The sequence below is a fragment of the Sciurus carolinensis genome, chromosome 17 (genome assembly GCF_902686445.1).
Source record: "Sciurus carolinensis chromosome 17, mSciCar1.2, whole genome shotgun sequence".
In the NCBI taxonomy this organism is placed as follows: domain Eukaryota; kingdom Metazoa; phylum Chordata; class Mammalia; order Rodentia; family Sciuridae; genus Sciurus; species Sciurus carolinensis.
The window spans coordinates 64,674,932-64,690,068 of NC_062229.1; the positions used below are offsets into that span (position 1 = coordinate 64,674,932).

General features: G+C 45.2%; 1 protein-coding gene and 1 non-coding gene across 14 annotated transcripts in view; one reads left to right on the forward strand and one right to left on the reverse strand.

Annotated features, from left to right (window-relative positions):
• Window positions 1-15,137, reverse strand: part of Magi1 (membrane associated guanylate kinase, WW and PDZ domain containing 1) — a 657,940-nt gene that overhangs the window by 432,921 nt on the left and 209,882 nt on the right. The window lies entirely within an intron of this gene.
• On the forward strand, window positions 7,898-7,971 carry Trnat-cgu (transfer RNA threonine (anticodon CGU)). The gene has a single exon. It is a non-coding gene; the product is annotated as a tRNA-Thr (tRNA).

Sequence of the window (15,137 nt, forward strand, 5' to 3'; positions counted from 1 at the left end):
GACAAAATATAAATCCAAAGGCACCTAACTAGCCAGTCCCCATCGGCCTATAGTTACTACCCAGTTAATCCATATCAGTGGATTAATCCATTAATCCAGGTTATATCTCTCATAAACTGATCGTTTCACCTCTGAGTTTTTGGGGGACACCTCACATCTAAACCATAACAGTCACATAGCTGGCTTTCCTGATGCAGTCAAGATTTAAAATGAGATTGGTCCGACTGTGGAACCTTAAGTACCTGGAGCATTAACTGTCATGGGTCAAGAACAATGATAACGTCAACAGGCAGTACGTTATCAATACCAACTGACATGGTTTCCATACCTGTGGGTCCCACTGCACGGTGGAACCTTCACGAAACCAACAATCCTCCAGCCTTGTGCTCCAACCACCTCAAAAACTGGCGACTATTTGGCTTTCCTGCCATAAGACATGTCCTGGACTCACTTAGGATCCACATGGGTCTCAGCTTTTTAGATCTCATGTTGAGTAAAACTAGACTTAAAAAAAAAAAAAAAGGTGCATTTTCCTCTTTACAAGAATATTCACTGCATGGCTGAAGCTCAGCTGGGTCATGTGAGGACTAGCAGTGATGTGTCTCATGGATACTCCAAAAGGGAAAGGAAAGAAAGGGAGATTTATGGTGGGAAAAGGATAGCAATACCCAGAGTGGGAAGAATCTAAAGTACGGATATTTAATATGAGGGAAATATTTGGATATTGGGAATTCCACAGGAGAACCAAGCCCATGATTATGGTCCAGAGGGTCCATGGGCAGGTTATTAAGAAACACATTCACATTAAAATACTAAGCTGTGCGCACACATCCACACACCAGAGTGGTGTAAAAATGCTTTTTGAGGTTTCACACAGCAACTCCCATTACAGACAGCGATGATATGCTCTAATAGCTGGGATAATTGACCACACAGGGACCCTAAGCTTGTTTCTGGACACTTCAGCAACTCAAATGTAGTGGATAATTTAAGGCTGTCAGAACACGGGGAACAACTGTTACCATTTCCAAGGGGAGGTTCCTGTAAGTAGGTGAGAGAGTTTCATATAAACCTTTTCCTATCACAGAAATTCGACTCTCAGTCACCATCCCTTTTAAGCTCCTTTGAAAGATGCAAATACAGTTTTTGCAATCAGATGACTAGAGACAATGAAAGCAAGAGAAAAGAGACATCAGCGGGGTGGAGAGAACAATTTAAATGACGGGTCTTTCAGAAACACTTTCTACTGGGCTTCTGCTGGCTTCCAGACTGCAGGAATCTTAAAAGACATAAAACCCTTTCAGCTGTGACTGAATAGGACACTGGTTTGCAGGTCCAGCATCAGAGTCCAGAATCCATGGAAGATTCTAGAGGTCAAGAAAGTTGCCATTGCCAAAGTTAGGGGGAAAGATGCTACACATGCTAATGTCATGTCCTGGAAATTCAGTTCAGTCTCCCTTTCTTTTTTTCTCATGGTACTAGGGATTGAACCCAGGAGTGTTTAACCACTAAGCCACATCCCCAGATCTTTTTTTTTTTTTTTTTTTTTTTTTTAATTCTGAGACAGTCTCACTGAGTTGCTGAGGGCCTCACTAAGTTGCTGAGGCTGGCTTTGAACTCACGATCCTCCTGCCTCAGCCTCTCCAGCTGCAGGGATGACAGGCATGTGCCACCACACCCGATTCAGTTCAGGCTTCTTAAGTGCATGTAATGGTGAATCCTGCACAGTTCCTCTGTGCTAGGAGGGCTCACAGTCTTCCAAACTCACCTGGGTTCCCTTCCTAGCACTCTACACACGCCATGCTCAATGCCCCTCTCACTATTCTGAACACATCCTGGCTCCTGCCTTCCTTTTCTTCCCCCACACCATCTAAATATGCACTTCTTTATCATTTTCTTTCATTTTCAGATCTTGTCTTATGATCTCAGAAACGTGAGTCAATGTATGCATTCCTTCATCAAAAAGTGCTACCCAAGCCCTGCGTAGTGGCGCACGCCTATAATCCCAGCAGCTCAGGAGGCTGAGGCAGGAGGATCACAAGTTCAAAGCTAGCCTCAGCAAGTTAGCAAGCCCCTAAGCAACGCAGTGAGACCCTGTCTCTAAATAAAATACAAAATAGGGCTGGGGATGTGGCTCAGTGGCCAAGTGCTCCTGTGTCCGATCCCCCAGTACCCCATTACCCACAAAAAAATGTGCTACCCAAATCAACCTTACTTCCTGGCGTGGTGGCTCATGCCTGTCATCCCAGCAGCTCAGGAGGCTGAGACAGGAGGACTGCAGGTTCAAAGCCAGTCTGAGCAACTTAGCGAGGCCCTGTCTCTGATAAAATATAGAAAAGGGCCAGGGATGTGACTTGGTGGTTAAACGCACCTGGGTTCAATCCTGGTACTGGAAAAAAACAAAAAACAACATTGTTGGTAATAGCACAGGTTGGGTAGAACCATTTTAACTGCAAGCAATGCAGGCTAAGGTGGGATTTCAGAGACTGTGGCACTACCAGAAAGACCAGGAGAATCTTCCAGCCCTATTATAGCCTTCCCATCATGCCACAGAGACCTCTGCTTCTGAAGCTCGGTCAGCAGGAGGCCCCTCTCCTTCAAACCAGCCTCTACACCAGGTACCAAAAAGGCCCCTGAGTGCAACAGCATGCATCCATCCAAAAAAGCAACGCTTCCAGAAGCTTCTTTCAAGACAGACTGCTAAGCATAACATGAGTCATTCCATTAAGAGTGTCGATTAGGAACACAAGTCAGAAATCATGGCAGACAAGACACGGGAAACTACAACAAAGGGGAAATGATCTCCAACATGGCTCCCCAGAGACAACTGAGTGAACCCACCACCATTTCCCTTCTCTCATTTCCAAGGACTCAGCTGAGGTTCCAGCTCCGTCAGTGTCTCCAGGAACGGAAGGCAGCCCTCTGGGAGGGCTCCCGGATATCTGCAGTCGGCCAAGCAGGGCAGCCTGACCTCCACACATGACCAGGAGTGGATCTCCTCCCGGCTGTCCTGCCTGTCAGTTCCAGGAACTGCGGGGACGTTGGGGGCACCTGCTCATTGATAATGGCGCTTGTTTGATTTGTGCGGGTGTTTAGCTCTTTCCCTCTTCTCCTCCACCACCCTCCAAGTACGGGACATACAGGGAGCATTTAACACATTTGTTGAGATAAAGAGTCCACTGGTTTTAATCAAAGGGTTGATGAATAATTGAATGAGACAGTGGAATGAATGGGACGTCACTTTCCTATGTTCATATATGAGCACACGACCAATGAAACTCCACACCATGTCCAACCACAAGAATGGGAAGTTACACTCCATGTATGTAGGATGTGTCAGAATGCACTCTGCTGTCATGGATACCTAAAAAGAATGAATGAATGAATAAATATATATATAAAATAATTGAATGGATGGTTACATGGATGGAAGAAAAATGGAGCTCCTTCGGAAAAAGTAACTGAATTTCAGATGCTAGCAACTAACTGCAGACAATGTTGTGCAATATTAAGGTCTGTATGGGAGGGTAAAACACTGACATACACACTTCATTATTTTTTCTCTGGGCAGTTTCATAGAATAATCTTGCACATCTTGGCTCCTGGACATGTGAAGAGCATCTTCTGCTGTGGTAACAGTTTCCCTCAGCATATCTTTCAGCCCCTACTGACTTAGACAAACAATGAAGACCACAATTACTAACATTTCCTGAGAATGGGCGAGATCAGTGCCTAAAAGTTGGGTTCTTTTTTCTTCTTTTATGAGACATCTTTGAGACTGTCTGCCAAGCCCAGAAGCCAACCCTCTCTTCTGGGGAAGTTTCCTGCCAGATCTCCATGGGGAGCCCCAGGCGGCCATGCTTGGATTGGGAATCCAAGCACATTGGCCAAGAGCAGTCGCCTGACCACGCTTGGCAACTAGGCGACTCTTTCCAGGGAACGGGAAGCTGAGACTGAGAGCCAACCGGTCAGTCTCTGTGGGTGGCTGGAACTTGAGAAGGAACTAAGGGTTAGTCATGTTTTCTTCTACATGAAAGCTGTGCTGCAGAGAAAGAAAGAAACCAAAACAACCAAGGGGGACAAGACAGAGGGAAATTCTGGATGGTCTTTCAGGTCCGAATTCCAAGCCATTCTTGCCCCTACATAGTAGGGATCTTTGTAATAAAGACTTCCTTCCCCCTTTTTGGGGAGAAGGAGGGGGATACCAGGGATTGAGCTCAGGGACACTTAACCACTGAGTGACATCCCCAGTCCTATTTTATATTTATTTAGAGACAGAGTCTGGCTGAGTTGCTTAGGGCCTCACTTTTGCTGAGGCTGGTTTTGAATTCACCATCCTCCTGCCTCAGCCTCCCCAGCTGCTGGGATTACAGGCCTGCGACATCATGCCTGGCTTCCTTACTGTGTCTGAGGCTAGTCCCTGCAGCCAGTTTATTGATGGTAATTGAATGTATCTTCTAATTTCCTGAGAGCAAGAAAATACATTTATATACAACATGCCTATGTGTACACACTCATAGCTGCAGACACAAAACTATTTCTTTCTGTGCATACCCCCCACAGAAACTTAGGGGGAGGGAAGAGAGGTAACTTCTTGATTTCTGAATGAATCCAGTCTGAAACTGATCTGTGTCTTTCTATAATTCAAAGCCAAGCTATCTAAACATTCTTTCCTGCATATTAGACACATGATAATTTAACTGAAAGGGGTAAAGAATAATTAGCTGAAGGGGAAAGAACTGCCACCCAGCCAGCAATTCATATAAAGCTGGTGACTTGGTGTATGTACGATATAAAAGAACTCGAAATGATATTCTGGAAATGTGATCTCACACGCACCCTGGGATTCCATTTGGGGCTTCTCAAACTGACAACCATTTGGAAGAAATATAATCCACGCAGTCCTGGTAGGAATGAAGAAAAATGTTATTATCATCATTTACCCAAGTGCCCTTCCATAGTGCTGATATGGGGGACATATATTGCTATGACCCCCAATCCACAAGACTATCTTCCCTGAGCAAGGATTGAAGGATCATGACAATAGTTACCACGGTGACGTGTGCCTATAAGCCCAGAGGCTGGGGAGGCTGAGGCAGGAGGATCGCAAGTTCAAAGCCAGCCTCAGCAACTTGGCAAGACCCTAAGCAACTCAGTGAGACTCTGTCTCTAAATAAAATATAAAAAATGGCTGGGGATGTGGCTCAGTGGTTAAGCCCCTCTGGGTTCAATTTCCAGAACAAAAAAACAAAGTTAGCAATGGCACTTGGTATTCTTGGTATTCCACGCTCCCAAGGAAAGCCAACCCACATGAAATTAGTGACACAAACTGACTGGTTATAATTGGTGCATATTTAAAAAAAAATCTATTCATATGTATTTGTGTTATATACATATTTTTAAATATATTTAATTATGAAAGATCAATGCAAAAATAAAAGGTCTAAAACCATTCAAAGAAATAAAAGCAACTTCACTCTTCTGAAACAATCCAGGAGAGAGAGGTCAGCCTGGCCTCCACACATGCACCACAACCGGCCTCCAAGCTGTCCTCCATCTCACGACGCCTCGCACACCCAGCTCCCCAGCACCATCATGGGTCAGTCGAGGGCCGGGTGAGACCTGACGGCTCGGCTCCTCTTACTGTTCCTACCCACCTGGCTGCTCCCAGAGACCCCACAGCACGGCAGGACCACCCTCAGGCCAAAGCCAGTGGAGGCAACTTGAGGAGAAAGAAGGGCAAAGGGGAAACCCGAGGGCAGCTAGAGTCATTTTCACAGTGACCACTAATGACCGAACATAAATAAATAAATAAATAAATTCAATGTGCACTCGGAGATGCTATTTGGGGGCCTATGACGCTCACAGCCATTCAGACAAAACAGATATCAAATGGGAACGGTAGGAATGCAGAGGTGCAGCCTGGGAGTCGCCGGGTGGGACAGCAAGGGACTTCTTCCTTTTTTTTTTTTTTAAATCACGGATGGAACCCAGGGTTGCTTAACCACTGAGCACATCCCCAGCCCTTTTTATATTTTATTTAGAAACAGGGTCCCACTGAGTTGCTTAGGGCCTCCCTAAGTGGCTGAGGCTGGCTTTGAACTTGTGATCCCCCTGCCTCAGCCTCCTGAGCCGCTGGGATGACAGGCATGCATCACCACACGAGAACTGAGTTCTACAATTGTGTGATTCTGAGATTCTAAAGCAAAGGCTTATTCTGTTTAAATTCATGACTTGGATCAGGTCTTTGCAGCCAGTGCCCACTTGAGTCTTCCGGCAAGAGCTTCCTAACTTTACTCTGAATCATCAACACCCCTTCCCCTGAGGGTTTTGGAACCCCAGCTCTTGGGGTGGCCATGTGGCCCAGACCAGGCAGATAGAGAATACACATTCCCTTTTCTACAGTGATGGGTTCCCGGATGGGCACGTGGCCCAGTCAGACAAAGTACAACCAACACCGTGTATTTTGCTGGTGTGGCGGGGAAAGGGCAGTAGGTCTCCTTCCCCTGGGACTGGGATGATGTTGACCTTCAGCTGTTGGCTTGTGTTACTCCCACAAGGATCCTGGGAATGAAGCCCACAGAGATGAAAAGAGAAGCCATCTTGGTGATGTCGACTGTACCCGGCTCAGATTGTGTCTGAAGTCAGGTTATTGACACAAGACAGTGGAGTCTTCTGGGTAGGGTGACCTGAGTTAGGCTTCAGGTCCCTGTGTCTCCTCATGCAAAAGAATCCCAGGAGATACAGATGCCGGAACAGGCAGCAGAAATTGCATTCGAGGTTTTGTGATTCTCGGGAGGCAGGATCCCACAGACTCGGGACTTTTTAGTCAGGTGAAGGACTCTGACACAGATGTTGCTAAATTAGAATGCAAATGGTGCTTCTTAACCTGAACAAAAAAAGATCAGCCCCCAACCCTGTCCCTCCTATCCACTGGCCCACGACGTGGAGGTTGGTGCTGCTTATGTACCAGTCGGGATGGGCTCACCGCACACTGCCTGTGAACAGCAAGGAAACCCTGGCTCAATCCCAAATGATAATGAGCAGCCTTCTAAAACCGTTCCCTTCTTGGCAGAAGCACCAGGCACCCATCTCTGAGGATCTCCCAGAAAATGGTAATTTGATACAGTGTAAGCTCAAAAGTGGGGGGGGGGGGTTTGCTACAGTAAATAACACTACCTTCTAATGTGGTGATGTTTTTATTTTTTCTTCTTGTTTTGAAAGACTCGCTTGTTCTGCAATAGAAAGATGTGTCCCTGTTTGGGTGCTGGTCATCGGATGGTAGAGTCAGTTTGAAGGTCAGTTAACTGAATCACAAATCCATGGGACGCAGCCCAGGTGGTCCGACAGAATGAGGTTTGGGAAACACACCCGTGCCCAGCACTGTAGCTGCTGAATGTACAGTGAAATAGTTCTGCGCAACAATTTCTGAAAAGAATGGCTCTGTCGTGCTGAGTGGCCTTCATTCCCTAGCTTTGCTTTGTGACATCTTCACGTTGGGGTGCAATCAATGTTGGAAAATCAAAATATTAATTGGGCGCAATTAATATTTAACCTTGTCCTTTTGCTGGGCAGTTGTATTGTTTGGTTAGGGGACAGACAGATGAGGAGGGTGGGGACATGAGGTTTAGAGAATAATTCTATAAAACGGACCCCTGGTGCTGACCCCCACATGCTTTCTTTTCCAAGGAACAGTGTACCTGCATCCCTGCCTGGTCTCAGTGGACAGGACATGTCGCATTCCTCAGCAAGCCACCTGTTCACTGCAGGAGAAATGCAGGCCTGAGATAATATCCATGGGAGGAACCCAGGAGAGTTTTGTGCCCAGATCCTGAAACCCTGGGAAATAAGGATGGTTCCTCCTAACAGTAAAACCTGAACAAATGTATGGTTGGGCTGGGGATGTAGCTCAGTTGGTAGAGTGCTTGCCTCGTGTGCACAAGGCCCTGGGTTCAATCCCCAGCACCGCAAAAAAAGAATGTATGGTTAAGAATCCAATTAGAACCCATCAGCACAGGCCAAGGTGACCTAGAGTTGCCATGAGTGTGGAGACTTGAAAGTCACCCTGCTGTCAATCAAAAGCAAAGGGGTGGACCTGAGCGGGACTCTCTGGAAACTTCTCTGGAATCCCCTATAAAACTGGAGTGCAGGAGAGGCACATGGTCCCTCTCCTCTCTGAGAGGACCCACCCTCTCCCTTGAGAGTGTCCCCTTTCCCTTTTCCTATCCCACTCATTCCTGTTCCTCTGAGTGACAAATCTGAAATCTTTTTGACTTGATTGCAAGAATGGGGATTTCAAAGGGGGGTCTTCTGGGTGCCTCAGTTTCTCGGAAGGCCCCAGCTCTGTAACACTTTGATCACTCGGGTGACCAGCACAAGGGTGGAGAGAGTGAGGTACCAAGCATGAGACAGGGCAAGTGAATGCAGTGGCTATCCAGCTGTTCCAGTGGCTGGGCCAACACGTGCATCGTTCATAAAGCAGGATGGAAATCGAAATCTTCCCGAGGAGCAGGGATGTGCATCTATTTTCCAGTAAAAATGAAGCTGAACCTACATTACTGACCTGGCAGTGAAGCATGCAATTCTGGGGAGGTTGTCTCTAGAAGTCCTCTGCTGTCTGCTCCCCTCCACGCCCACGTCCCCTCTCTCCAGCTGCAGGTGTACCTGTCCTATGAAACTCAGATCTGGTCCTGGGATGCCCTCAGGAGAGAAGTTAAAACCCCTTGATAAGACTTAGGAGTCCTTTGGGGGATGACCCCTGCTGCTTCTCTGACCCCCTTTCTCCCCTTGACCTCCATACAGGAATTTTTCTGTATGCACTCCCCAACCACCAGCTGCCGTGCCTGTGATTTCTTGGGCCAGGAAGTCTCTTTTTTTGGTACCAGGGATTGAACCCATGGGCGCTTAACCACCGAGCCACATCCCCAGTCCTTTTTGCTATCTTATTTAGAGACAGGGTCTTGCTGAGTTGCTTAGGGCCTCGCTAAATTGCAGAGCCTGGTTTTGAACTTGCGATCCTCTTGCCTCAGCCTCCCAAGCCACTGGGATTCCAGGCCTGCACCATTGTGGCCATTGCCAGAAAGCCTCTTTATCTTCCTGCTGTGTCTGTGGCCACTTCAAATTCACTATCCTCTGGGAGGCCTCTCCTCTCCCCTCATCTCGAGTGGACACCCCTTCTGGAAGCACCCTGTGGAAGTGAATTCTGGAAGCACCCGGTGCTGACTTCCTTTGAATGCACATCAGTCTTTATTCAGCCATAAATCCAGATCCTGTTCATCACTCCAGGAAACTTGGCCATGTTTATTTATCAGATCTCCAGCACCTGGTATGATGCTTGGCAGACAAAGCCTCAGTAAATATTTGTTGAATTAAGTTGAGACAGACCGAGCAAACTATCTACAAAACAGTGCAGCTGCATGCTCGGTAGAAATATATGGAAGTTCACCCAGGGAGGACTCATTAGCCCACATTTTCTGGACTGGGACAGTTTTTGAATAATAATAGAGCATTGTGGGCTTATGAAAAAGACTACAGTTTGCTCTGTAAATTCAATTTTAAGCTGGGCATGGGGTGACACACACCTGTAATCCCAGAGACTTGGGAGGTTGGGGCAGGAGGATCATGAGTTCAAAGCCAGCCTCAGCAACTTAGGGAGGCCCTAAACAACTCAGTGAGACCCTGTCTCTAAATAAAATATAGGGGCTGGGGAGATAGCTCAGTTGGTAGAGTGCTTACCTTGCAAGCACAAGGCCCTGGGTTCAATCCCCAGCACCCCCAAAAAAAAAATTAATTAAATAAAATATAAAACAGGGCTGGGGACATGGCTCTAGTGGTCAAGTACTCCTGGGTTCAACACCCAATATGAAAAATAAATAAATAAGTTCTGTTTTAAAGAGGGTGATCAGGGCCTGGGAGTGTGGCTCAGTGGTAGAGCGCATGCTTAGCCTGTGTGTAGATTTGGATTCAATCAGCAGCACCCAAAATGAGAAATAAAAATTAAAGGAACATTGGAGCGACAGAGAGACCCTCATAATTTTACTTAGTTGTTCTTTAACTGCAGTTAATTTGTTATGTGTTTTAGTTCTCCCTGTGTAACTAGAGAGGAACAATCAGGATGTCACGGTCTCTTGCATGGGAATTGGCTGTTTTAAGCTATTACTGTCCTCCACATTGCTTTTTAGGGTTGGCTTTTCTCTTTTATTAGACTGCTGTGTCTTATTCCATTACATTTGCTATGTCATTAGCAGGCAAACGCTTTTCACTACCATCATAAAAATGGCATTTACCAAGGCCAGAGCCGTGGGTATTACCCCACCTGACAGGCTGCACAGAACAGGCACAGCCCGGAAGAGGTGCGTCCTCAGAGCCACTCAAGGTACAAGCCGGGCACACCTGACAGATTGGCAAGTGGCTGCAGCCCCTCTCTGCAACACTGTTCAGTTGTGAACACTGGCTTCACTTTGGAAAACGGGAAGAGGCTCAAGTATATTTTGGGGTTAACAAGAAGTAGATAAGTGTTGGTCTTGCCGTTCTGGGGACTGAACCCAGGGCTTGGCACATGCCAGGCAAATACTCTACCTACACTCCCAGCCCCCAATAAATTTTTTTCAGATTTTTATTTCTAGACAATTTAATATACCATATTTTGCTGGGTTTTTTTTTTTTTGGGGGGGGGAGGGGTTTGGTACCAGGGATTGGACCCAGGGGCACTCACCCACTGAGCTACAACCCCAGCCCTGTTTTATATTTTATTTAGAGACAGGGTCTCACTCATTTGCTTAGGGTCTCGCTAAGTTGCTGAGGCTGGCTTTGAACTCATGATCCTCCTGCCTCAGCCTCCCGAGTCTCTGAGATTAGAGGTGTGTACCACCGTGGCCCGCTCAATAGACCAGGTTAAGCTCTCGTTTTTCTTTAGACTGGTGCCATGCCAGGGCTCCTCGGAGGATACCTTCCAGGACTCCCAGTGGCTGCCTGAAACTTTGGATCGTACTTGAGCCCATCTTTGTTTCTATACATACATGCCTATGATAAAGTTTTATTTATAAATTAGGCATTAGAAACGGGACAAGAGTAACTCATCGTAGAGTTTATCACAACATTCTGGAATGCATGTTATGCAAACGCAGTTTCTTTCTGATTCTTAAAAATATCTTACTTCATTGTATTTACCCTTATTTCTCTTGTGATAATCTGAGATGATACAATACCTATGTGAGAAGAAGTGAGATGAATGATGTAGACATCCTGATGTAGTACTAGGCTTTTACATAAGTCTTACTTGAACACAAGTGACAGGTGACCTAGTAACCTGGACAGCTTCTAAGTGACTAATGGGCAGGTAGTGTACACTGCATGGATACGGTGAGCAAAGGCAAGACTTACATCCTGGGTGATGGAAGAAATTGGCATGAGATTTCATCACTCAGAACAGTATTCAATTTATTTATTTTTTCTTTTTTTGGTACTGGGGATTGAACCCAGGGTGCTTAACCACTGAGCCACATCCCCAGCCCTTTTAAAATATTTCATCTAGAGACAGGGTCTCACTGAGTTGCTTAGGGCCTCGATAACTTGCTGAGGCTGGCTTTGAACTCACCATCCTCCTGCCTCAGTCTCCTGAGCTGCTGGGATTACAGGCATGTACCATGAACCCAACTTATTATGGAATTTTTTATTTAATATTTTGGAACCATAGCTGATTATAGTTATCTGAACCTTGGAAGTAAAAGCATGGATAAGGTATGGGGGCACAGGAGGGGGGAACTACTGTATGGCATTCAAAAAAATAGAGAGAGCCATAGATGGATGATTCCTTCTGGTGAGCTCCATTTAGAACATAATAAATGAGTTTTAATATAGAGGCATTCTCACATATAATTAGCTAAATGTGATATGCAAAGCATTTTTAATGTATTTAAATTCAGATATAAAATATGTCAGTATCTAAAATGCAAAATCCAAATAATCTTTTTTTAAAAAAAAATATCATTTCATGGCAAAATTTAGGAAAGTATTGCACATCTCTGGGATTAGTCAACTGACATATATAATCTTATTCAAATTAAGGAATGTGTAGTACCTTGGCATTCAGGCCCGCTGTATCCCTAATGATTTAAAAAATTCTTATTGAAATAAAAGTGAGATATGTTGATAATTTTGTAGACTGTAACTTATGCCTAAGCCCTTATATTCCTCACATATAATAAATGTATATGCGATATATTCCTTAAATTGTAGCTAATGTACCCTTATATTATAGATGGTGTTCTATTAATAATTTATTGATCAATTAGGCTATACTATTAGAGAATGGATAAACACACTATTGATAAATTATTAATCCATTTAATAGGCCACAGTATTAAAGATAATGGATACATTACTGATAAATTATTAATTAATCCATTTAATATATATTTAAAACACTGGAGTAGGTGCTAACAGTATGGAGGTGAATTAGAACATTCTTTTGACCTATTGTAAAATCAACATTTTGCACAGTATCTCGAATCCCGCCCTGGGTTCCATCCCCAGCACTGCAAAGCTGTGCTGGTGGGGGCAGAGCCTGAAGAGTGGGGTCTTTAGAACAAGTCTGAACCTTTCTGACATATTTTTTCAATGATGGTGATTATTTTTCCTCCCTATTAGTTGTTCAGAGCATTTGAATTGTTCGCAAAGGTCCATCCGGGACAGTCAGTCATGTCCAATAATTGATATTGGCAGTGAGAGCTCATCAGTTTTGCCTCTGTACTTACAGTGAACATCCCACTTAACAAATTCCCAACCAGTAACGCTGAGGCCTATTGATGGATCCCTGTCACTGTGCTGTCCAATACGGTAACCACTGTCCCCATGTGGTTATAAATTTAAATTCGTTGAGATTAAATGGAATTTTTGATTCACTTCCTTAGTCACACTAGCCATAGCGGCCATTGGGATAAAACCTCTTTTGGTAACTTAACAGTTCTTATCCCAATTTCTCTAGATGGTGATGTTTTTCCTCCTCTTCCTCCTCTTCCTCCCCGCCTCCTCCTCCCCGGCTTTTTGGCAGGACTGGGGATCAAAACTAGGGCTCTTGCTTCTTGTGTGCTACAGATGGTAATTTCTTTTCAGTACCCAGGATTGAACCCAGGGTGCAGTGGCCAACATGTACAACCACCATTGTAGATTCTTTTTATATTATTTTATTTTTTCCTGGTGCTGGGGGTTGAATCCAGGGCTTTGGGCATGCTAAGCACACACTTGACCACTGAATTACAGCTCCAGCCCAGTGTTTTATTACTTGTTTATTGTATCAAATTTGTGCTCCTCCTTCTATTGCTTTGAAACTGGATCTCCCCATGTTGCCCAGGCTGGCCTTGAACTTGAGATCCTCCTGCCTCAGCTTCTGGAGTTGCTGGGATTACAAGCATGTGTCACTGTGCCCGGTACAGCAAAGCGTAAGAGTGTTTGCAGCTTTCTTGATTGACACCTTGAAACTGCTGAATTTAAATGCACTTAGCAGATTTGGGGGTGGGCAGGTAACCTAGGGATTAAACTCAGGGGTGCTCAACCACTGAGCCACATCCCCATCCCATTTTTATATTTTATTTAGAGACAGGGTCTCACTGAATTGCTTGATGCCTCAGTAAGTTGCTGAGGCTGGCTTTGAACTTGTGATCCTCCTGCCTCAGCCTCCTAAAACTGCTGGGATTACAGGCTTGAGCCACTGTGTGGGGCGGAGCAGGTGTTTTATCTTTAGAAACAACCACCACAGGTAGTAACTCCTCCCCCACCTGCCCCCTGTACCTGGATGGAACCTGGGGCACTCTACCACCGAGCTATATCCCCAGCCCTTTTTTATTGATTTTATTTTGAGACAGAGTCTGGCTAAGTGGCTTAGGACCTCACTAAACTGCTGAAGCTGGCCTTGACCTTGAGATCTTTCTGCCTCAATCTCCTGAATCGCTGGGATTATAGATGTGAACCACCACACCTGGCCAGTTCCTCCTTTCTTTAAAAGAATTTTAACCATCAATTGTAGATGTCCAGACAGAATTAGGCCAGCCGATCTCATTCCCAGAATCATCAGCTGCCCCCCACTTTTTTAAAATTGGTGCATAACAGTTAACAGAACAGTGGGTGGTCACTGTAGCATATTCGCCCACACACATAACAATGTGATTAAATGTCGGACTTGTGAAGACTCCTTTTGCAGTTCCTTGAATCACTGAGACTTCCATGGGGCTGGGGGCAGGGAGGGACAGATAGGAAAGCTGCTGGCTTCTGGCACCTTACAGCAGCAACTGGCTGGGAGTTGTACCAGGTAGGACTTAGGAATCCATCTGCAGACTGTGGTTCCCAAGTGGATGATCTTACAGCGCTCCCAAATCAAAACTAAAATGTCGTTAAATTTTATGAGCTTCATCCATCCTTTTCCTCCCTGTAGACATTTGTATTTTCTTTCAAAAGGTATGTTTTCATAAGCCACCTATTAAAATGCCAAGACTCTTAGCGACTGGTTATATAAATGAACCATTTTATGTCTGTGTTTTTAAGTGATCAAATCAAATTACTGTAGAAATGAAGCCTGAATTATCATCGTTTCTCAGACACATAAAACACGACAGCCATATATTTCTCCATAAAAGCCTTCTTCTGTAATGTTGGTCGATGCTCCTAGGGTTCTTGGAGTAGTTCACATGCTTGCAAGGAAAGGTGACCTGTTGGGCTGTTAGTGTGGATATGCAGGTGGTGAAGGACTGGAGGGCTTGCCTCTCTCATGGAAAAACGAAACAAGACTCCTGTTCTGCTCCGTGGAAAGGCAAGAGTTCCTTGGGTCAGAGAAGTAGTTTGTTTTGTTTTGTTTGATGCCAGGGATTGAACCCAGGGCCTCGCTAAGTTGCTGAGGCTGGCTTTGAACTCTCGATCCTCCTGCCTCAGCCTCCCGAGCTGCTGGGATGACAGGCGTGCGCCACAGTGCTCAGCTATGGTCAACTTTTATACTTTAACTTTTAGTAATACTTAAAAAAACTCTCTTGGGCTATGGATATGGTAGAGAGACTGCCTCGCATGTTCAAGAACCTGGGTTCAATATCCAGCATAAAAAAACAAACAAACAAACAAAAAAAAAAAACCTCTCTCTCTCTCTTAGAAGT